At 42.8% G+C, this 24,875-nt stretch overlaps 1 protein-coding gene across 4 annotated transcripts in view; it reads left to right on the top strand.

Moving 5' to 3' along the window:
* PKIG (cAMP-dependent protein kinase inhibitor gamma) overlaps positions 1 to 24,875 on the top strand; it is a 75,984-nt gene that overhangs the window by 29,773 nt on the left and 21,336 nt on the right. Inside the window, exon 1 of one of the 4 annotated variants that reach the window (XM_017677795.3) lies at positions 17,421 to 17,712. The exons of 2 other annotated variants lie outside the window; for them this stretch is intronic. The gene's annotated coding sequence lies outside the window, so the exon portion shown is untranslated. Of the gene's footprint in view, positions 1 to 17,420; positions 17,713 to 21,769; positions 21,948 to 24,875 lie in introns of those variants that run through there. One more of the 4 variants, XM_017677796.3, reaches the window with a different exon arrangement.

Below are 24,875 nucleotides of genomic sequence, written 5' to 3'. Positions count from 1 at the left end.
AACAGAAGTTGCCAGTCTGCTCTTGTTTCCTTTGAAGTTTGTTGCCTTTAAATTTTTCTTCAAGCATATCATCTTCCTTTTTGTTTTCCTTCTTGGGACTTTTAAGAACATAAGTATCTACAGAGTTTTCCTATCTCTCGGCCAACAGCCAACCAGGAGGGGAGAATTCCATTTATCTTTTGTAAGCTGCTCCCTTTTAAAGACTGCTCTGCTTTAGGCCTGGCCTGGAATTTTCCCTGGCTAACAATTTTCATCTGTAAACACAAGAGCCTCTTTGCAGCTCTTTACTGAACAGTCTCTGTTATAAATTATGGCATGGGTACACATTGGTTCGATGTTGCCTTTGGTTCTGTGGACTGATAGCCTTGTCTTGATCTAATCTTTCATTGTACTAAAATGCACTGAGTGTATAATTATCGTCAGGCTGCCAGGAGCAATACCATCAGTCATGGGAAAAGAGAAGAAAGCTCTGGGGTCTTTCTCTGGGATTGCACCATCAAAGCTTTTGAAAGAAGGCTTTGGCTAAGGAGCTCAGAGGCTGCTCAGGGCACTTCCATCCTAGAGGATCCTCTCTCAAACTCTATTATCTTCATCTCTCTTTTCTAAAAATCCCCCTTTTTCTTCTCCTATTTTATTTTCCTTTTCTTTTCCTGGTATCTGCTTTCCTCCTTTCTTTTTCCTTCTCTTTTCTCTGTCCTTAGGCTCATCATGAGCATTCCTGTCATCAAATGGCCTGAATCATGGCTGAGATGCCTGAACAGAGCTTGGAGACTTTGTTTCTTCCCACTTTTAGGTGCAGCTTCAAGGGCCTCTCTCCCTACTCCTCATACAGGTCTTCTTCATGCTCCTTCCTTGTGCACCTTCCACATGTTGGAATGGCCTTGGGGTCCTCCCCACCCCTTCGGGGCTAGGCTCAGGCTGGCAACCCACCTTCAGGGCCAGGCCAGGGGAGCAGAGGGCAAGAACAGGGCCCTGGAGATGCCCAGTGGGCAGAGTATGCCTCATGTCTCTCTCGAGCATTGTTATTGGCCAATGTGTTAGGTATTTTGATTGTTTCCATTTTTCCGCTATTATAAATAACTGCTGTAAATGTGTCTCTCACTTGAAAGTCAGAGTGTGTACGTATCTGTATCGGTATGTATTGTCCAAAGGAACTTAAAAATAACTTACGTTTTTTTATAGAATATTTCTATTTTTATTATAAAAATAAAGCTCTGCAGGAAAAATTTTAAATGGCAATAAACTGAAAGAAGAAAATAAAAATTACTTGCAATGTTGCTAATAGTTTCAACCATTCTTTTTTTTATTCATAATACTATTTTCCCTTTTAGAAACATGAGCCCCTGCTAAATACACTTTCACATTAAAATGTGACTATTTTTTTCATGTCCATTAGATATTCTTCTGTAACCTCACTTACTGTGACTGCATAATATTTCATCCTATAGATGTACTAAATCTTATTGAGCCCCTCCCTAAATGTGGACATTTGGGATTGTTTTCAGTTTTTCACTAGTCTAATCAGTGCTGAAGTGAGCACTTGAGTCAAGTCATTGCACACATCCATAATGATTTCTCTAGAATAAGCTCTCAGAAGACCAGGTCAGAGGGCATGTATAATTTTTTTAAGTAGTATGCTTTATTTTTTAGACCGCTTTTAGGGTCAAGCAAAAGTGAGCAGAAGGTACAGAGCATTCTCATACAACCCCTGGGCATGTACATTTTTAAGGTTGCAAAATGTGTAACCAAATTGCCTTTTAGGAATGTTGTATCATTTCCCATTCTTACCTACATTTTCCTGTAGCTCCACAATACTGGATTGTCATTAAAAGGAAGTCTTTGATAAGCACATTTAAAGCAGAATACCTATTCCAGTTATCATAATACTGCATTTTGTTTTGTTCTGAAATTTGTTACTATTTATTTTTGTTGGTGATAGCAGACTTCCAGCAACCTTCCTTCTTTTGCCAATTTAACAAGAATCTTAGAAGGAATACATGTAACACAAAAATGAACATCCAGATAGAAAGATGAGTAAAAAGTCTCCCTCCTACCTACCCAGGCTTTCTTCTGAAAGCTACTTGTTTTTTACTTTAATGGTTTTTAGTAATTGTGGTGGTTACCTCCAAAAATCTAAATAAGATACTGTGATACAATGAATTGTAAGAAATACATATTTGGCTATTCATCCAGCTCTTGAAAACACTGCAGTCTTCAAAGTGAAACAGGTGTTTTGTCATGTTAATGAGAGACTTTTGGATCACCACCCAAGGATAAAGTGGAGGTTGAATCAGCCAATAGCAATAATTTAGTCATCATGACTATGCAATGAAGCCCTCACAGAAACCGAGAGAAGAGCCCATTGCTTTCTCTGCTGTGTCTTCCCTCCCTGCTCTGGTTGGATCCTGCTACTTGGTCGGACAGAGCTTCTATGCTTGGAGAACCAGAACATCTCCCTGTGCCACCGAGCCAGGCCCCAAGCTCCACAAGGATAGGAGCTCCTTTATTTAAAATCTTGCCAGATATCTCTTGTCAACATCTCGTTAACTTATATCTTTGTGTCTTTTATTGAACTAGTAAACTTAAGTGTTTTCCTAAGTTCTATGAGTCGCTCTAGCAATTTAATTGAACCTGAGAAAGAAGTTGTTAGAACCTCAAATCTGTGACCAGTAAGTCAGAAGCACAGATAAACTACCTGAGGCCTGCGACTGGCATCTGGAGTGGGGGGTGGAGGACAGTCTTATAGGACGAAGCCCTTAACCTAAAGAATCTAGTGCTGTCCCCAAGCAGATAGCATCAGAATAGAGTTCTCCAAAACCCTGCTGGTGTTCAAGAATTGCTTAGTGTTAGTATGTGTGGTAAGACCCCCTCCCACATACTTACATTAGAATCGGGTCCGGACACTGAAATAGAGTTATACTACTATTACTGCTGTGTATAATATTGTTATTATTATACATATACGTAGGAAAAGACTACACCATTGCATTTAGTGTCAGGCAAGTGAAAATTGCAGATATATATACACACATGTATTTTTTTTCTTCATTCGTCTATTTAGAAAGTTTATTTTGGCAAGTAGCTCTGTATTATTAGGACTGCATATGTCCTTAAGGCTCATGCCTGCTTAATTTGTTGCATTCTTAATCGGCCTTAGAAAACTTCCCTTGTTCACTTTTAAGCTCAACCATGCATTTGACATGCTTGCTGGGGTGATGGCAGCCGTCATTTGAGCTGTTTTGGGAGGAAGGTTTTGGGATGTTTAGTCCATCATATTGGCTGAAATGGCAGTCCCAGCCCATTCGCTTTGGATCTCTTGACTCCCTTCTGTGAAGATAAAGAAATTGGCACCCCTTCATGCCACTCTCCCTACTGTTTTACCCCTCCCTCCCTGCATTCAAGTCATATAGACACTATTATTTTCTTCATTTTTATAATTGAGATATCAGAATTCTGAGAGGTCAAATGATTTACTGGAGCTCACACAGCTAGAAAGTGGGAGAGGGAGCCAGGAGTTTTCCTCAAGCCCATCTGATTTCAATGTCCTTGCTTCTAATAGTGCTACATTAACATATTCTCTCTACTCTCTATCCCCCAAGGCTGCTTCTCTCCTGACCTCCTGTTTCTGTCATTACTACCTTTACCCTGTGAGTTTAGGAAAAGGTAGTAGGTCTGTATTCTGACTTGCGCTGCAGGACTTACAGGATACGTATGACTGTGGCAAGTCACTTGGCCTTTTATTGCCTTCATTTCTTTAATACTAAATGAGAATATAAGCACTTACAATGTGATGTGTTGCATAAGTAATGAGACAATCTATGTCAAAAATCCCTACATAATACAAATATCAGACATTATTATTATTTCAGAGTGAATAAGTATTTCCTGATCTGACAATGCAAACCAGCAGTATGGATTGCAGGCTTCTCTTAGCATAGATGAGTTTTTCAGTAGAATCTTTTAATTTTTTAATTCCTTTTTCTTCAAGTGACATTAAAAAGAAATCCATGGTTACTGTTTATTAAAGAAACAAGTTCTTATGTTTTTTGGAGATATTTTTACGCAGACACAGAGGGAAGTCAAAAAGTTCACAGAGGAGCAGTCTAGCTATTTAAAATGGCCCACTGTCATGGCCTCTTTATGCTTTCCTGCTTGTACTCAGTATTCATGTCAGTCATTCCCACCTGTTTCATTTGTAATTAGTCCTGGAGCCAAAAAGGAAGTTGAGGGGCGAGGTTAGTGTGAAATGTACCGTCTGACTTACCCCACACCATTTAATTATCTTCAGGACCTGGTATATTAGGTCTCCAACAAGTGTTTATAAATGAATGTACGTTGGCACTGTTCTTACGCCTTCTGCATAAACTGCAGGTGGCTTGTGATACCCACTGTCCACAACAAGCAGTGTCCATCAACACTGTTGTGGTTTCCCTAGAGCAAGAGTTCTTGAACTTGGTCTGTGGTCCTGTTATGGATCCAAAGATGGCCTTCAGGGGTTCCACAGACCCCTTGAAATTATTCGTTTGAAGATACACATTTGCTGAAGAGCAGGATCTTAGCTTTCATTACATTCCCAAAGGAATATGTGACCTAAAATGAGTAGGAATCGCTGCACAAATTGTGGAAAGCTTCTCAGTGGTGTGGAATGTTCTAGTAAACTTACTTCATGCACCCAAAGATATCAATTTGTTCCTTGATCCCACTTGATAAATAAACTACTTATAGCCCAGACGTGTTAGCACTTTAAGATCTAGATTTGATCATCTTGACCTCTTGTTTCATGCCCTATAGAAGTCTAAAGTCTCGCCAGGATTCTAGAATCCTTGGGGGTGAAGATGTGACTTATGTTCTCCTGGTCATCTCTGCCTTCTTTTTCTGTTTCTCAGCCTGTCAGCTCAGAACTGAAACTCATTCTCTTCCTGGTTTCCATCAAGAACAAAAAACGCACTCAGCAAAGGCATCCGTAAATGTGTCAGCTGTGCCGGTCCTTTGGTAATCGCAGGAAGGGGTCACGTGGCAGGAAATCCAGACTTCTGCCATCTTCCTGGCTCCTGGCTCCTTCCCTTTCTTTTCTTCCTCCCAAACTTCCCCTGGAATTCCAGTTCTTGCTTCATGTGCAGAGATGCTTGGCAACCTTCAACTTTTATTTCTGTTATTTTTTGCATGGCTGAACCCAAAAAGGTTCCAAAAGGGCTTTCCATTGACAGGAACATGTCTCATTAGAAGGCAGATATGTTTAGAAAGAAAGCTCTTTTCTTTTTGTATATACATTTTACCATCTTCTCAAATTTCACAAAGCCAACTTAAATTCTGTAGGTCTATATTCTTCACTTCACTGTGAATGTGGGTCCCTGCAATGGGATAGGACCTATAAGCACATTAAAGATCTTGTTTTTACATAGAACAAAAAAGGAAGAACATTTTTATTATGAGATCTACTAGTTTCCCTCACTGACCTGTGAGCTGAGTTTCTTCCTCTGTTTAAGTTCCTCCAACTTTATATTCTCCACCCTCTTTTTAAAAAAAAGTAATAGATTTGTTTTTGATGATTATATCATTAACATGCAATTTATAAAAATTAGAACAAATGGAAGTAAACAAAAATTTAACAAATTAAGTGAAATCCCTGTAATCCCACTGCCCGGAGGTAGCCTCTGTTAACAGTTTGGTATATCATGTATCCTGCCAGGGATTTGAAATGCATGTTGCACTATCAACAAAAAACACTGACTGTGAGCCAGGTACAGTGTGTTGTGTCACTATACCTTCACAGTGTCTCTGAGATGGGGGGGGTTCCCTTACCCAAAGTTCAACCTGAGGTTTAACTGGTGAGTTGCCTAAACATATTGTCAATACTTGCTATTATAAGCAATCTGCAATAAGTACAGATGTATCTAACTATGTGTTCTTGCCTGGTTATCTCCATGTAATTAATTTCCCAAACTAGAATTGCTTGGTCAAAAAGTGTGCATGCTGAAACTTTTGGTTCATTTTGGGAGAGGTAGTTAATAGCATGGGCTTCTGTCACATCTCTGACACCAAATGCAATGGTGTATTTCTTCCCTACATATATGTATAATATACACAGCAGCAATAGTAGTATTAAGTTCTTTTGGGTACCCAGACCCAATTCCAATGTGTGTAGGTATGTGAGAGGGGGTCTTCCCACACATACTTACACCAAGCAATTTTTGAACACCAGTAGGGGGTTGGAGGCTGAATTCTGGTTCCCATATTAAAGACTCTCCTACAAGACTGCCTTCCACCCCCCTACTCCAGACCCCAGGTTGCAAGCCCCAGGCAGTTACCTGTGCTTCTGACCTACCAGCTACAGATTGGAAGTTCCCACGACCTTCCCCTTAGATTCAATTAATTTGCTAGAGCAGTTCAGGGAACTCAGGAAAACATGTTTACTGGTTTAATAAAGGATACAAGTTAACAGCCAGATGAAGAGAGACATAGGGCAAGGTCCCAAATAAAGGAGCTTCTGTCTTCATGGAGCTTGAGGTCTGGCTCTGTGGCACATGGAGGCATTCTGGTTCCCCAGACATAGAAGCTCTCTCCCCCCAAGAGGCAGGATTCAACTGAGCAGAGCCAGCCAGCAGAGAGCACAGAGGAGAGCGAGCCAGCGAAAGAGAATGAGCTCTTCTCATGGGTTTTGTGAGGGCTTCGCAGCGTAGTCATGATTGACTAAATTATTGGCCATTGGCTGATTCAACTTCCAACCCCCATTTGGGTGGCGGTTTAAAAGTCTCTCATTAACATGACAAAACACCTGTTTCACCTTTAAGACTTAAGTGTTTTGGGTAACTGTGGATGGAGACTAAATATACCTGGGAAATATATATTGGATCATAAGAATGACTAAATAAGTATTTCTTAATGCTCATTATATCACAGCTTCGTTGTCATACATACCAGTGTTCATATTCCACCTGCCGCTTGCTGGCCACCCAACTAGCCTTAAACTAGTCTCAGTTTGCTCATCTCTAAAACAGGATGATAATAAAAACCTCATGTGGCTGTGAGAATTAAAATGAGATAATGCACGTGACATCTCTGGTTAGCATCCAGAACAGGAAGAGCAGCTTATTAGACAGATTGGGTCCCTGCTCTTGTAAGTCTCACATTTTAATTTCGGAGGTGGGGATATCAGTGAAAGATATACAGCAAACAAATTAATGAACAAGAAAGCTAGTGTTGTGCAGACAATTAAAAGAAAGTGATGTGATAGGTACATGGGTGGTTACCTTAGGTGGGGTGGGTTGGGAAAGTCCTTCTCAAGAGATGACATTTTTGCTAAGGTCTCAACAACAAGGATATTCTTTAAAGTCCTGGAAGCAGAATCATGGGATCAAAATTACATGCATTAAAATTTTGGGTCATATATTGGTCAAATATTACAAATTGATCTGCAAAAAATGTATGAAATAATTTACATTCCCTTTGTGTATAGATATGCTTCTTTCCTTCATTCTCTTCAGCACTTTTCTCCTGATTTTAAAAAGTGAAGTTAATGGAAAGATTACCTTGGAGATGTTTCTGTTGGTCTTGTAACGAGCTTTGGTAGCAGGGTGAAAAGATAAGAAAACGAGTGTGTCCCTTTGAGGAGTCCCTTAATTGTCCAGCACCACCCCTCATACTATAAACCTTTCTGCTCACGTACCGTCTTTTTTCTCTGTCAGGTCCTGCCTGTGTTGTGCAACCGGACTGGAGGCCCCCAACATTTCAGTCAATATAGACGTTGATTAACAACCACCTTTAACCTTTAAATTAGGCAAAGCCTAGCTCAGGAGAGATGGCTGATGAGCACTGCTTTTGCTATAAAAGCAAGGCAGCTTTTAGAGGTAGGGGGTTTTTCCGAACAAATTTGTTGGCAAGGATATATACCTTCTGTAAGGTATGACTGTGCAGAAGCCTCTGCACATCTTTTTGTTAGTCAAACCCTTCTCCTGTATGGCACCCGGTGGGGGCAAGGGGGCGGTGCTGAGCACTGGGCGCTACAACTGCTTCTGCCCCACAATTAGTGGTAGTAAGACCTCTTATTTGTTGACAATGGGTATGTGATTATATGTTTGCAGTTCTGTTCTGGAAAGCCTTAAAATCATCCTATGTAAACTATCTTAAGAAACATGGCTTTTGTAGGTTTTGAGCAGAGCTCAGCATCTTTACAACGATATAGTACATGTTAAATTCTAAACCTCATTCAGGTACTATTTTTACTTCTTTGTATTTTGTATAAAATACACATGAATTAGAATTTAATGTCTGATTCAAGTCTTAAAGAAAATGATACTATGTAGTTTAAACTCATAGACAAATGGATTAAAAGTCATTTGTTATTAAAACATGATTTCTTTTTATGTTCTTTTAAAACTCAGCAACTTAAATAAAATGTCCTAAGGTTAACGTGTTTTAGCATGGGGGTCCGGGGGTGCCGTAGAGTTCAGGGAATGTGTTTGGTGAAATTGTCCAGGAGCAAAGCACTGCTCCCTTGAAGCCGAGATTTGTCATCCAAATATGTGCAGATTGCTGGGGCTATAAATAGTTTGAATTTAAGTAAACAGCTTCTTCCCCCAGCTGCTGCTTAGCCATTGTTCGGATGCCAGAACAGCCAGGGAGCAGCATCTTAAACCAAACTCACGGCACTTGTGCCCAATTTGTAGGTGGCTTCTTTGCCAGGCAGAGCCAGCAGCAGCCCAGGGCTTGAGGTGACTGGGGGCTAGATATTCAGGCCCATCAGGTTCGGTTCCCGCCCCGACCCAGCCTGTCGTACAGCTTTGCAAACTTGCCTCTGCTCTCCGGTAGCACCAACCTAAGATTTCTGGCCGGTGTGCAGATCCCTGGGGCCACATGGCTGTGGACTCAAGGAGGTTTAGGAGACACAGTCGCTTGTTAGGGCAGAAGATGCACGGCTCAGTCCTTTCTTTTGGAGCCAGCAAGGGTGGCTCGGTTGTTGGAACTGCTGCAGGCTCGCTAGGCCCGCGGCTGATTTGCTGTTTGCCAGGAAGGCAAGCGGCTGACATTTCAAGAGCCCGTTTGAGAACTCAAACAAAACGCTGACATTAGAGCAACTGAGGACATTCCATGGTTTGTTACTATATTTCCTTTGGAAAAAATAAGTCTTTTTAAAATTCCTGCTTCAGCTGCATTCATTTACAGTGACTCTTACATAAAATGCCTATGAGGAGGTTATGAATAATATGACATTTTGTTGTTGAGGGGACAGATGATGGAGATGATAGAAAAGCCCTGGATTAAAGATTAAAGGGAATGATGCATGATCAAAACCGAAAGTTTCTGTGATATGACTGCCCTTGCACTGTTCGCCATGTAAGAACTTATTCACTATGTAAGAACTTGTTCACCATGTAAGAACTTGTTCATTATGCTTCAGAAGATTGGAGACTGTTGAGAATTAGGCTTGGGGTTGACTAATGATTGTGCATTAAGTCCCCTATACAGAATTTTATTGTTGTTAACAACCATTTGATCAATAAATATGAGAGATGCCCTCTCAAAAAAAAAAAAAGGATTAAAGAGAAACCGAGATTCTTGGATAAATTACCTAACTTTTCTTAGCTTTAGTTTCTTCATCTGTCAAATAAGGATAATCCTGTCTCTCTTGTTTCATGGAATCAATGAGAAAATTTATGTCAAAGTACTTTCTGGACTCTACTAAACTAATGGACTGTAATGGAGAGGTGGATTAATGGAAAGAGTCCCACAAAGCTGGCTTTTACTCTGTGACCTCAAGTGAATCTCAGCCTCAGTCGTTTCATCTATAAAATGGGGATATCCATACCTGCCTTGCCGGGATGTCATTGAAGCTGAGAAATAACATGTGAAGCCCCGACAAGCGGTAGGCAATAGCTAAGAGGCAATACTGTTGTGATTACAGTGAATGTGGTGGTACTTCACTCGGGGTGACTTAGGATTCTTCACCTGGGGAAACAGATTGAATTTGTAATGTTGAGATTAGCAAAAGGCCCTGCTAAAAGCTGATGACAATAATGGATAAAAATAGATAACATTTTTTAAATGACAGTAATACATGAACATCAAATTTTACGAACATTTAAAAAAAATCCATAAGTCAAAAAAGACACCAGTTTCCTGCTTACCTCCTCATCTGAGGGAACCATATAATTTTTATGTTTTTAGCTCTCCTGGTGGCTACCTCCATTTTTTCTAAATAATATTACATCATAATTTTTAAAAAATTAATTTTGGTTTTGTCAAAATGGCACATGCGCATAGGTTTGCTTTGTTCTTTTTAAGATCAGATATCATTATAAGCTTACACTAAAAAACAGCTGTCCCCTACCTCCACCTTTTCTTTCCCCTCCCTCCTGTCCTGCCCCCAAGAGCATACACCTGCGGTCCTCTTCGCTGTTTTTGCTAGTATTTATCTCCATCTATCTAAATAATATGCTGATACAGCTCTCTCTTTAAAAAAAAAAACATTTACTGTGAAAATTTTTAAGCATATGCAATACTAGAGAGAATAGTATAATGAATCAACATGTACCACCCATTACCCTGCTTCAAGAACCCTGACCAACCTTGTGTCATCATGCCCATAGCCGTTTTTCCCCATGCTGCTAGATAATTTTGGGATAGATTCTAGACATCATATCATTTCATCAGTAAATACTTCAGCATATATCTCTAAGAGAATAAGGAGTCCTTTTTTTAACATAACTACACTACCATTGTTACAGATAAAATAATTAGTAAGCCCTTATTACCAGCAGAGATCTCCCAATTAACTCATATTTTTGGTTCAGATCAGATCCAGACAAAGACCGCACACTATCATACTGCTCTGTCTTTATTCATCAGTTTTAGATGTTACCTGTTGACCTCCTGGGGTGGCACATGAGGCTTTAGCTGTTTATAAACACCACAGCCCCCCACACACTCCTCCTCTTTACCCTTTTCTCCCAATATCACAGTTTTTTGGTTAAATTGGTATTTATCAGTGTTATGACAGTGTAAATATTATTTACTTTTGAACCAGTGAGATTCTGATTATTTTTCCTTGCTGTATGACTTTTTTCCCCTGGACATTATAGTAGCTTCTTTAATATGCTCAGTTTGCACGTTCCTTATTGCTGAGTCTTTCCACACTGTCTCGTAGACTTTCAGGATGGTTTTCGGCAAACCTGTGAAGGACTCGTCAGGTCTGTTTCCTGGAGCTGCCCGCCCCCCTGCTCTAAGCAGACTGGAGGTCCTCGGACTACTTTCATCATCAACACGGGCGTTCCTTTCACCTCTCTTAGTAGATCCCTGTTTTTCAAATACTACCTTTTAGCTTAGAACCTTGTTTAGGTGAAGTATATGTTCTCCAGTTTACTGAGAAAACAGTGCATGAGAGAGAAATTGTTCTGTGTGTGTCTAAAAATGTCTTCATTTTGCCTATATTTAAGTTCTAGGTTCCAAATAATTTTCCTTTAGAACTTTTCCTTTAGAAAACATTGTTCCACTGTCTTCAGGCACCCAGTGTTGATAGTAGGAAGTCTGTTACCTATCAACTATAAAAAAAAAAGTTCTTTATCACTAAAAAAAAAAGGTCTATTACCAGTCTAATTCTTTTCATTTGAAACTGTCTGTCTCTCTAGAAACTTGCAGGATTTTTTTCCTTTCAAATTTTGAAAGGGTAGGGGGACTACATCCAGGGATGATCTCTCTTCATCCTTCTCGGCACTTTTTAAACTTTGGCTTGAAGATGCGGTCTTCCTTCCGCTCCGGGAAATTTCCCTCATAATTTCTTGGGCAATTTTCTATTGTCCTTTTTTTCCTTTCTATTCCTTTTTTGGAATTCCTATTCTGACATTGAACTTCCTGGATTATTGTTGTAGATCAAGATCCTTTTTTATCCTGTGAATATTTGTTTCCTATCATTTGAAAGATTTCCTTTTCTTATTTTCCAGTCCTACTGAATTATTAATTTCCATATTCACTTTCAGTGCTCATTTTAAGAGCCCAGTTTTGTCAGCTTATTTTATGTTTTATGGATGCACAATCTCTCTGAAGACCAGAATTTTTTAAAAGCCTTATATTTTTCTGAATTTTCTTTTCCATTATGAAGTCAATTTTCTATTTTAGTCTCTGTCATGTTAGTTTTCCTTAGATACCCTGTGATGCTTTTTTTTTTTTTGCCATTTGTAATCAGTAATAAAATCCTTCTTTTAGGAGACAGGCCTGGGTTTCCTCTGGAATTGGTTATTTGCCCCAAAGTCCTCACCCCTGCCTGGAAAGTTTCTAGAAGCTCTCTGTACCATGCTGAAAGGTGCACTTGACTTTAGGATACCTGAGCAGCGGTTAGACTAAAGGTCCTTCGAAAATCAGAATAAGGATGCCAATCTCTTACTAGAAGGCCTAGCTTACCCCAGGCGGATCTTTCAATTTATGTGAAGAGCCTCCTATTTGCCTGTGGTTCTGCAGAGCTTCCCAACTCTGTGGGCTGCAGGTGGGAGTGGGGAGCTGACCGGCAGAGGACCTTTGGTGGTTCCCCTGATTATCAGGCCTCCTCCTCAATCCTCTTCTTACTCGCCCTCTCCAGGCCCAGAGCCTCCCTGGGCTTCCACATTTCCAGTGGTGCTTTCTTGTCCTTGTGTTCTTAACTTTATCTTCTGTGATCACGCCTCTAAGAACCTTTCTATCTTTGAGAAATTATTTGAAATGAAATCCCTTGTTCTCTAATGATTCTCCCCCAAGGGAAGAAGCCTAATTTGTAGTTTAAAAGACATGATATCTTTTCTTTTAAGCTTGCTATTGCTTTACCCCAACCTGGACTACCCAACGTGTGTGTGTGTGTTTAGGAAATATTTATTGAGTTTCCTATCGTGTACCAGTGAACAAGGGAGACATGCTATTGACCTGATGGAGCTTACAGTCTAGCAGAGAAACACAGAACACGTATTTACAGTAATGTAAAGGTTTACAAGAGGGGAAATAGGCCCATACAGCCATGGTGGAGCTAACTTCATTAGAGGCAAGACCTCCATAAGGAAGTGACATTTAATCTGAGATCTGATTATCGAGTAGGAGTTAACCAAAACAAGAGGGAGAGGCCAGTCAGGTTTGTATTTCAAAGTGCAGTGGCAAGAGAAAGCCTCAAACCCAGAGCAGGTCTTCCTGCTGTTAGAGCACCAGGCTGTGCAGCCTCAGGAAATCCCCTGCCTTCTCTGGGCCTGGCATTCCTCACCTTCAAAATGAGACCACATATTCTTTTCAGCTGTAAAAATGAATGTATTAAGATTGGTTAAAATTAATTCAAGAGTGGAGATCCCATCTCTCCCAAAACTGCCCCAATCTGAAACCTTTCTCTTGTTGGTGGGACGCAGTCTGAAAAGAGTCAGGGAGGGGTAGTGTGGTGTCCTGCGAAAGTACCCGTTTTCTAGGTGCGCGCTCACTGAGATCTGGCTCGCTTCTCCTGCAGCTTTCCATCAGGCCCCCTGCATCAGCGGCAGGCTGAGGAGGACCAGAAGGTGGAGCCTCAGGACATCAAACGCTATAGGCAAAGCAGCCAGGTGTACTCCAAAATTAAAAAAATGTGTGTGTGTGTGTTCGTGTGTGTGTACACACACATGTATGTTTACAGACACACACATATCTATCTCAAACATTTCTTTGGTGGAGTTGACTCCTCTCTGCCCTGAGTGACTTAGTTGTGATTTCAAACATTGTTTTGAGTATAGATGTGGTTCTTTCTGGGTCCATACCCCAGGAGGTTAACTGGTTACTTCTGGGAGGTAGGATAATAGATGATTTCCCACCCTCTTTTCTTGCTCTTCTGTATTTTCCTATTTTCTACATTAAACAATTATGGTTATAATTGGAAAGAAAATAAAATCTACATTTATTATTAGTCAATATGCTTCTCAATTATGTCTAGAAAAAATGGGGACTTGCTAGCAGTGTGGCATAGTGAATAAGTGAGTTTGAAATGCCAGGACAACTGAAACCCACCTTCAATAGGGGGAAAAAAGCGAATTGCATTTTATAGCAACTATTTGGACTAGGAGGTTGGTAATGGTAGCCAGATTTTATTCATTCATACACTCCTTTCAACAGATATCTGTCTATTACTAGCTAAACAAGTTATTCAATTGATCGGTGTCTGGAATTTCTTCCTGTGTCAAGTGGAGCCAATAGTATACCTACCTCAGGATCCTTGTGGGGTTAAAATGAGTTGATTCATATGAAGCAGTTAGAATATTATCTGGCATATGGTAAACATTCAATAAGTTTTTATTACTTGTGGCATTTCCTTATTTTAATAAGTTCTCATAATACGTACAAAATGCTTATAAATTAGACACAGATCTTTTCCTTAAGAAGCTCAGATTTTAGTGGTAGAAACAGATAAAGCACTAAGGAAATTCGGAGGGAGAGACCCCTTCCAGACAGGGGATGAAGGGCTGGGAATTCAGGGTAGCCTTGTGGTGAAGGGGCTGAGCCTTTCAGCTTAGTTCTGGTCTCCGAGGCAGCCAAGGATTGCTGTATCCTCGAATGGAGCCCACACTGCTGGCTGGGAAAAGCTTCCAGCTTTCCTTCAGGGAAACCCTTTAAAAGGCACTAGAGTCAAGGACTTAGGAATACAGGCCTGGCATCAGACAGTCCTGGCTTGGGGCATAGGCTCTGTCACTTATTCTGGGGAACCTTCAAACAAGTTGGTCAGCCTCTGCACGCATCCGTTTCCACAACCAGAAGATGAGAAGATTAATAGTGTCTCCTGCCCCTGGTTGTAAAGATATCATCAAGTGTTCAGTACAGAGTGTGGCCAAAGTCTGCAGCTTAGTGTGTCTACCGTTGTCAGAAGGCAAAACGAGTGTGATGTGTTGTCAGAGTTCTCTCGCCCTGGATTCTGTCTCAGATGTACAGTTACTCAGTCTGCAAGGCAGGGGTTACAAAATACTTGTTGAAGAAAATAACAGTCTTTGTTTTTATGAACAGGCTCCTTACTATTATTTTGTTTAAGAAACAAACCTGATTCAAAGCACTGAGGGTGATGTCAGTAAACTGACCAGTCAAGAGCCCTGCTTCATTTCCTGACGCCCACTTAAGTCATAGCCACACAATGGTCCCAGCCTCCAGTTCCTCCAAGCCAAGAGTGTTGATGCTGAGAAGATGCCTGACAGCTGTCAATGGGCTTTGCTCCTTCCTCATCCCGACTTCTAGAGAAATACCGGGCCCTTTGCCAGCTTCCCGACATTCGGGACATTTTTCACTCATGGTCACATCATCCTCAGGGCAGAGGATGGTGATACTGAGTCAGAATTAGAACATAATGTCTTTAGGATGTTGCAGTTTATTTTTGTAAATATTTTTTACTGTGTAGCATATCCCAGGCACGCACTTCACACAAAAACCTTGAAGGGTAAATGCTATTATTCTTCTAATCTTGTATGGGGAAACCAAGGCACAACAGGGTAACTTGCCCAAGGTCATACAGCTAGAAGGTCCAGGGACAGGAAGTAAATGCAGGTCCCTCTGAGCTGTTAACTGCTGCTCTCCCTGGGTGACCAGGCTGGCATTCTTTTTATTCCACCTAGTCCCACACTAACTCATGCAAAAGCCTGTGTAGATTGGCAGACTCCTTCTTAACGTATAGCCTGTTTGCTTGGGTCTCTCCTGATTAGCATCAAAGTTTTCTGAGAACTAATGGAAATTCTTGTTTAGTCACAAACTACTGCAGCCTTACCCCCACCTGTAAAAAGCTGCTTCTTTCCCGGTAGAACTTCAGTCCCAACCTCCCATCCGGGTAGCTGTAAGACAAATCAGATCTGCCTCTGGGGGAGGGATGATTGAAGCCCAGACTTGCTTCAGGCCACACAGTATTTGAAAGCAAAGTAGATAAGCACCTCCAGCTTACCTGGTGGCCCAAAGGGGTTCCTCTGGGCAGCAGACTGACTCACTCTCCTTGCCCCAACCTGGCTAAACCCAGGAAAACTTTCCCTCCCACCTCTTCCCCTTTTGTTTTAATTAAGCTTTGCTCTGTCTTTCTAAACAGAAATGATCCTATTTGGAAATAAGGACCAGGCTTGGTGGAGTAAACATTTTAGGTAGCATTAGCATGTGTGCGGCATGTGTGCTGGCCTAAGGAGGACTTAAAAGACCCAGTTCCCACATCTGGCCCTTTCATCCTGAGCTGTGTGACCTTGGGTATGTCACTTCACATCTCTGTTTCATTTTCCTATCCAGGAAAAGGAGATTATTAATGCATTCCCTGGGTCCCCAATTCTCCTAACATGAGAATCATATGAGATTATGTACCACAATGACCACCTGCGAACACTTAGTATGTGCCAAATACTTTCAGTTTCCTTATCTGTGTTATTTAATTCTCACAGCCCTACAATGAAGGCCCTGCTACCCTATTTTATAATTAACAAAAACAAAAGCCAAGGTCAGAGAAGATCGGTCGTACAGAGCTCAGATCCACATGTCTGGCTCCCAGAGTAATGCGTAATCACTATACATGTCAGGCTGCTTCCCAGTGTAAACAGTAGAGGGGTTTTAATTGTCTTCCCCATCAAGCACTGGACAAATGGAAGAGATGGTTACTGTCTCTTGTAGCCGCTGCCCTTCCCTGTTAGTGCCTGAGGACAGCTACATTCTCTTGCTTCTCTGTCTTATCTAGCAGTTGATGCTGCTTCTTGCCATGCCCCCCTAGGACTTGTTCAACAAATTCTTTGGGGTTTTCTCCCAGAGAAACAGTTCAGCGCCTCTATACAGGGCATTGAGCCGTGGCCTCTGCCCCCCTCCAGGGTCCTTCCTCCCTCAGGCATGTGGTCAGCCAGCCTGTGGTAAAATTCCTCAGGTTATGTTTGTTGATAAGCTCCTCGGTCACTGAATTTCAGAAGTTGAAGACAGCAAAACCATGGTTTTATTGTTGGGGAAACTGAGGTCCAGGGAGAGAGGGGTGACTTGCTTGAGGCTATTCATTCAGTTAGGAATGTGGCTGACCACGACTGGAACCCAGTTCCCAGGCAACGGTCCAGTGCTTGTTCTGAGCCTGTCGTGTGGGCATGTTCCTGTCCCCTAAGTGAAGGACAGACTCACACACTGCGTCCAGTATGCGCCTAGGAAACTATGGAGAAATTAAACAACTTGGAAAGTTGAGCAGGAACAAAGAGCTGGAGGTGGGGTGCAGATATCCACCCTAACTAGTACATTATACACCAAGGAAGTGAATTATAACACAGCAAAGCGAACCAGATTAGGTAGCCCACAGTCAGCAGTGATGACAAGGCATAGGGATTTACGCCGGGAGCCCAGTGAGTGGATAGGAAGCCTTTTGTCACCAAGGCTGCAGTGTTGAAAATCGAAGGAAGGATGTTGGGCAATTGTGCCGGGCCTGGGATGCAGCTACAGCCCCCGGCTCATTGTCCAAAGGAAATGGATCTCTCCCGTGGACTAAGAGGTGGAAACTGAGCAAGGGAGCTGAGTGGTTGACATCATCAGGCCGAGCATTGGGTTACAACAAATGGGGACTTACTTGGCCCGAGACATGGGAAACACCCACTAAAACCTCGAAGTGCTTTTCACTTGGGAGACTCGGAGAGGGAGAGAGAAAGGGCCAGAGAGTCCAGCCTACACCCACCGGCCTGGTCTGCTAATCTTCCCCTCCAAAGGGAGGCATAAATACTACCTTCACTTGTCACTGAGGACCACACGACTTTGAAGAAACTCTCTGCTCTTGTAAGTAGAACTTTATTCTCCGCCACTGCCCCCACCCCCAGGGAGACCAGAGCTTGGAGGCGGTACTCTCTGGAGAGCTCTGCTCGCTTTCTAGCCTGTTGGTCCCAAAGTGTCTATTTTTATGTCATGATTATTATTGCTCTGAAAATTATGGCTTTGTCTGAAACCGCCTCAGGCTAGAGTCTGAGCTCTAGTGTCACAGATGGACTCCGTTCAAATGCTGTTTTACTTTTATACCCCAAGAACTTGGACAGATTATTGAGAGCTTTAAAAGCAGTGTTTTACCTCAAATATAGGTGAAGAAATAAGTCCTTCCTTAGAAATTGGTGTTTGTAAAGCCTTTGGTTTTTTTATTTAGTTTTTAAGGTTTTTAGTTTTAGTTTAAAAACCTTTAGTTTTTTCTAATTGACAAAGTCGGTACAAAAAAATTAAAAACGTTCTAGAGAGAAATGTCTGTGAAAATTCCCTCTAACCTTCTTACAAATAGAAGATTGATATTTTAATGTAAGATACAGATAGGGTTAGATTTTGTGACGTCCTGTCGTCACACAGCCCCAGTGCTCTCGTAGCTGCTTGGAGAACTCCAGGATGGAAAGAGGCATTGAACGTCTTTAACTTGGTTTGTGACCTTGTCATTGCTTCCTTTTTAAAATTTGCTGTTTACACCTAGAAAATAAACAGAACGTGTAATCCTTTTATTTGTTGGGGCCTGTTCTTAGGATTTTACACTGAGCCAGACACTGTGCCAGAGAGGAAGGGAGGGGCCTTTTCGCCCCAGGCTGCAGGCAGTGGGAGCCTGAGGTGAGGGTTCTCCCGTAAGCTTGAGATAAGTTTGCAGCTGCTGTGTGTGACCCGCCTCCCCTGCTAGCAGGTAAAAGTAGTTGAAAAATCAGTTAAAGGGGAAAGACTTCAGCTTTAAAAAACAAAGAGCCACCATGTAATAGAAGGGTCACTCAAGGAAACTATGCAAGTGTTTCACACTCTGTGGGACTCTGTTTCCTTTTTTGTACCTAAGTGAGGTGGTGCAACCAGATAGATGATCACTCTATTTCTAAAACTAGCTTGAAATGAGTCATCATCTGTTGCTGGGCAGCTGTGTCTAGGGAGCTCTCTCCCTGCACACCAGGTGAAACCTCAACCTGGGCGGGGGAGGGTTCTTGACTCTGAAGGAGAAAGAATTCTCAAGCAGGTCAGATGAGTGTAGGTAAGCAAGGAATCCATTAAACAAGAGCAGCAGAGAATGGCAGCAGCCGTACGGGCAGCAGAGAGCAAGAGAGAACAGAGGGAGGAGAGGGAAGCTCATTGAACTCCTGCTCAGCAGATCCCTTGCCAACTCCTGAAGCCAGGGTCACCTGGCATCCAGTGTCCACTGGGATCTGCATGGCATGGGAACTAAGTCCCTACCACCCCAGGATTTGGGGAAGCCACCGAGCACTGGATAGAGGGAGAGTATGTTTTGAGAACTTCCCAAAGGCAAAGAAAGGAGATTTTCAGGCAGGCTACTAAAGAGTATGATCGTACAGCTGCAGTCCTGTCCAGGTCACCCAGGTGACGGACACTTGCAAGCCCAAATCAGTGACCTCAGTAGCCCCTCCCTACTTACCTCGAGTAGGACAGAAAGAGCAAAGACTTGTACTTAAGTCTGGAAAATAGAGTGAAATAGCAAAGTAACAAAAACACTTACTAGAGAAGAGTGCAGAGAAAAAATGCAATTAGTTGAGCAGTTAGAAGGCTTTATTTAAAAGGTACACACACTCAAAGAAAAGGGAGTGCAGGCAACGTCAGAGAGGAGGTGCACTTAAGGGCTTAGGATTCTGTCTTTTAAGGCTTTCAGGAATGGGGCAAGGGGGGGTGGCGGGAGTTGTTGGGTGTAGGCTTAACTTGTGGTCTCAAGATGTCTCTCTCCAGTGAGACACATTATGTCACTGTCCACAGTCAGTTCTCCAGATAATTCTGTAAGATAAACTTAACACAAGGAATTTATTGCTCTGGTTCCTTTCCAAGATAGTGGTTTCCCTCAAGCACTGAGAACATATCAGTTAAGACTGCTTGCCCCGCCTTAAGATAGGGTGGGTTATTGTCTGATTACTAAAGAATATGTTAGGAATCTTGCCTCCTGATTCACTGGCTTTTAAAATGGAATCTTAGCCTTAAGATGGAGTCTCTCCAATTCTTACTGTACTGTTTATATCTTGGCATTTTTCATCATAGGCAGGAAAAGTTAATCATGGTGCTTGTCATGTGCCTGCCCTGCTCCACGTCATATCTCCTTCCCCTTTGAGGAGAGCCCTGAGGGCTTGAGGAGCCAAGTCTCCTTGGTTTTCTGCATCCCTGGGAGGCTCAAAACTGGTGCCTATAGGTCAATTAGAAGAGGACATAAAATAGGCAACACTAAGCTACTGCTGAGGTGTCATAGTTTTGTCAGGTTTGGCGTTCCTGGAGAATAAGTCTCAGTGTGTGTGTGCGTGTAAGCACACACACGATGGGGAGGGAAGAGAAAAGAGAGCGACATTACTGAGCGCCCCATAAGCACCAGGTTCCACATTGTGCTCACCTTTTACATAACACGAGGTAGCCAGTGTCATTATTTCCTAACTCCGGGGACTGAGGGTGAATCTCCACTACTTGCTCCCATACTATCCTGAACTCCTTCCTAGTTTACCTGAATGTGCTTACGTGATTACCGGCAGAACTTCAGTCCCCTGTATCTCCGCTGGGCTGTGTCCACCCTCTCGTCTCGTCCATCACTATAACCCCATTACCCGGTCGAAAACCTGCATGTAAGTGCAGAGAGGACACATCGTGCTCAATTTTAACTTTAAAGTCCACCATCTTAGTTCCTTGCTTGACCAAAGAGAGGGAGGAACCTGTTTGCCCTCCTTGATTTCATCTAGATGTGGCCTCCACTGCTTCAGGGAAAGAACGGCCAGAGCAGAGTACAAAGAAAGCAAAAGAGGGTGTCAAATCTGGGATTTTGAATTTCCAGGTTTCCAGGTCTTGGCAATTTAAGGGGTCTTTATCTTTAAGGCCACCAGAGACCCTAACCCTCAGAAGATGCAGTATTTGAGAGCTGAACTAAGATCACTGGTAACCAGAGGTCTCTTGAAGCCCCTTGGTGCACTGGAGAGCCATGGTCCTCCGCAGCCAAGCCCTTTGAAAGCAGACTCCTGCTGCTGTGGCACCGCTCGTGGCCGTGGGCTGTGCGCCTCCACCTCTGCCTCACCGCAGCCTCCAGGATCTCGAGTTGTCTAGTTAAAAGGGTCGTCTCTCTTCCTAAGGTGGTGATGAGATATTCTGCAAGAAAGGTACCTGGTTTGGTTTTTACTTTTGTTAGAATTTGAATACCTTTAGGCGTGTGTGTTCTACAGTTTAGTACCATCTGTGCCATTCACTTCTTGGTCTGTTGTGCCCTCTAGTCTCTTGCCTGTCTCTCTGCGCCTGTAGGCATTTGCATTTGCTACCCCTGGGCTAGTTGGTGTCCACAGTCCCTGTCACTTTAGACATTCTAGGATTCAATGAGAAGTTGGGGGGAGGGTAGCAGGTAAGAGCTCTGCCCTCCTCACTCCCCACTGACACATCTTGAACAGATTACCTCCCCTCACAGAGCTTGCTTCCCTTCTGTAAAGTAGGGGTCACAATTATACCTACCTTACAGGGTCCTTGAGGGTGAAATAAGACAAAATTTGTAATGCACTTAGTTGGCACAAAAATACATACTGGGGATTAGCAGCTTTATGGTTTCCAGAAAGAATGTTAGCCAGCATGCCCAGGCCCTGCCCCCTCAGGCATGGGATGGCATTTGTATGAGGAAGCTGAAATCATCCTGGAACTCACTGATGCTGAAGCCCTTGTGATGGGCCTGGCACGGGCGGGCCAGCTCTTTAAACCACGCCTCAGCACCGTTTCCTGTCACCCAGGCAGGTGCAGAGGCCAAAAGCAGAAGTGGGTGCTGTTCTCCTGGGACCAGAGAACCCTGGCCCAGCCACTCAAGGAAGAAGCAGGTGGCAGGTGTTATTTTCTAAGTGTGCCAAGAAGCCAAGCTCACCCAGTTAACTTTGAGTGTTTTCACGAGGGGCCAGAGTGATTCTGAAGTGGAGACAGGCGTGGAAAATCTGAAGTTCTTGGAAGCAAGTCATTTATCATAACCCAGGGCTGAGTGCACTACCTCCTGGAAATCTTTCAGAAATGCCTTATGACAACTTTGAGTACCGCTCCTTCAAAGAGTCATTACTTTGGTGAGTGATTCTGAAGTGCAGATTGAAATGCATCTGCACTTACGGGAGAAGCTAGCATTTCTAACTCTATTTAAAAGAAGTCTCCTCAGTATTCTAAGAAATTATTCTTCAACTTAGCTTTTCTGAACTGAATAATGGACCTTCAAGGCACTAGAGAAGTGAAGTGTTTGGTAGATAATGCATTTTCATTATGTCCCAGGAACCTGGGTCAATCATTACACTTAGTACGTTATAGGTGTGGTCTCTGATGCTCAGTTAAATTACACCAAGGGCAGACTGATACTAAGCATGAGGCTAGAGAAACAGGTGATAAAGGGACAGGCTCTGACCTTGTGCAGTCCTTGGTGCATAAGGGGACAGGCAGGTGAATGAATCATCAGAGTGGATCAGCATCTAGTGGATGGAGGTCCTCATCTTGAGCTGGTTGGTTACCCCCATACTTCTCCATTTCCTAATTCTCAGAACTTCACCAGCATTTGCATTAAGGAGAAATGAGAGCTGCCCTGCTGAAGCTTTCACTCCTGGCACCTTCCTATCCCCCATGGCTTCCAAAAGGAACTCTGCCTCCCAAATGACAGGAGCCCCAACTGTAGATGCCCCTGAACCTGCAATCCCAAGTTTAGTAAGCAAACGAAGGGAGGGGTGATTTTATAGTCCAAAGTCACCACTGGATTTGCCATTGGTTTGTTTTTATAACATTTATTGTGATGGGGTTTGTGTTTGTGTTTTTTAGGGGGCTATTTTATTACAAATTAGAATATGTTCAAGGAAGGAAAGTTAGACAGTACAGAAAAACATACTTAAGTAAGCACCCAGTGAGTTCATTTCTGTGATTTTTAATAAGGCATGGCTAGGTCAAAGAGCATGACCTTTTTTAGATCTCTGATACAATTTCCAGTTTGGCACCAGAAAGTTTCTGCCTGTGTAGAAGTAGCTGCCACTAGCAATACATGCTTGTCCCCGCTACTTCTCTTACCTGCACACTACCGCCACATTTCAAGTTGAGCTCTGATTTTCATTTCTCCTGGGCAGTCTCTGCGTATCTCAAAGATGCTCATGTTCTGTGCTGCAGTCCCCTGGATGGAAGAATCCTTTATTGGGGGAGGGGGAGCTGCAGCCCTTGTTTGTCCTTTCCTGCATGTGTGCATGAATTCATTCACTGTGAAGAACCCTCTACATGCTGGGCATGGTGCAGGGTGCCTTGGGAAATACCAAGGTATGTAAGCCTTAGAAGTAGCTTACAGCTTAATAGGAAAAAGACTCAGATAACCCAACACATGTGTTTATTATGTGCCCTGCGAGAGGGACAGTGCCTGAGAAAGTGGAGGGACAGTAGCCTTTGAGTGGAGCCTTCAATTCACTTCAATACATTTTTCATGTATTCAGCCACTATTTACTGAGCACTTGATATCTGCCAGGCACTGGGCAAGGTGATAGGTGGACATTATTACATAAAGCAGGCATGGTCCTTCGTCACACAAAGCTTACAAGGACATACAATGGTGCTATGAAATAAACAGGGTCAGTGATAGATGACAGAGGAGGCATGTGGTCAGGCCAGGCTTTTGAAGAGGTGTTGTTTAAACAGAGATCAGGAGTCAGTCATACCAGGAGCTAAGGCTTGATGGGGTACAACTTTGTGGGTGATATTTGCTTTGTGGAGATGGATTGGGGGTCAAGAGCTGAACAGGGTAAGGGGCCTGTGGCAGTCGTTAAGGGGAGAGATGACTGATGTTGGTGAGGACTAGAGGATGTGGGAGGAGTTGAAAGAAGAAGAAGGATTTGAGAAATTTAGTGGCTTCTAGTCTGTGCCGGCTGCAGGGCTGGGCCCTGAGGGCATAGGGATAGCATGCTGTCTCTCAGGGCTTTAAAGGTCTAGCATCATTGGAGTAGAATGTGGTTGGGCAGAGAGAGGAGCATGGTTTCTTTAAAGGGGATTTCCTTCCCTTATTCAGCAGTTATTTTCTAGTATATGCGCAAAGTTTCTCTCTGAGGTGGCACAGAATATTACTCCCAGTCTATAATTTTTTCATAAGGGGCAGGAAGAATCTGTTACTCCCAAGAACCTGTTTTTACTGATAGGCTTGCCTATAGTTCCCCTTCCTCTGTGACTTCAGACCTGAGCTCCTAATGGACTTGGGGTTTGGAGACCTGAGTTTGTATCTCAGCTCTGTTCCCAACTTGAGGTGTGACCTACAAAGATCCTTAACTTCTCTGGGCCTTATTTCCTCTGTAAATGGAAATGAAACTAACCTGGTCCTGATCAAATAAGAAAAAGTATCTTAAAGTGCTTTGTGAAATGGGAAGTGCTGTAGAAATGTGAAGAATCATTATTATTTCGATGAAATATCATCAATGAGATAACCAAAGTTAAGAGCAGAGCATTCCCAGGAAGAGCCGCGTATGCTTTCCAGGTAACCGGGCAATGGTAGACTGAGCGTCGGTAGCTCTCCTTCAGGAGCTTGTGAGGGCTGTTCTCTGCTTTTCTCTTTTATTTCATCCACTGGGATAAACTGTTTCCTCTGCTTTCTTCTTCCATAAGAATGGTTTGCAAAACAATCCATTGCGTTCCTCTAGATTGCAGGACCCGTTGGATACAGATGCCAAAGCATGTACTTGGAGGCCAGGAGAACCTTGTGAGCAGAGCTGCTGAGCTGCCTGTGCAGGGCTTTCCTTCCCAGCGGAGAGACGCTCCCCGGAGTGTTGGCTATTTAATTGGGTTTGGGGGAGGAAGACACTCAAGGGCACCGAGGCACAGAAAGCAGTCAACATCACCGAACAAGCCCACGTGTCACCCTAACAGGGCAGTTTCAAGCCAAAGCTTTAAGCCTTCTTTTGGATTTTTAAGGGGGAATTTTTTTAAACGAGATTTTATCTCCCTTTTTAAATGAAAGGCATAAATGTTTAGGAAATAAAGTGCACTTTCTC

The sequence above is a fragment of the Manis javanica genome, chromosome 5, assembly GCF_040802235.1.
Source record: "Manis javanica isolate MJ-LG chromosome 5, MJ_LKY, whole genome shotgun sequence".
NCBI classification, from domain to species: domain Eukaryota; kingdom Metazoa; phylum Chordata; class Mammalia; order Pholidota; family Manidae; genus Manis; species Manis javanica.
Note: the sequence above shows the minus strand (reverse complement) of the source record. Positions and strands in the feature narration are given on the sequence as shown.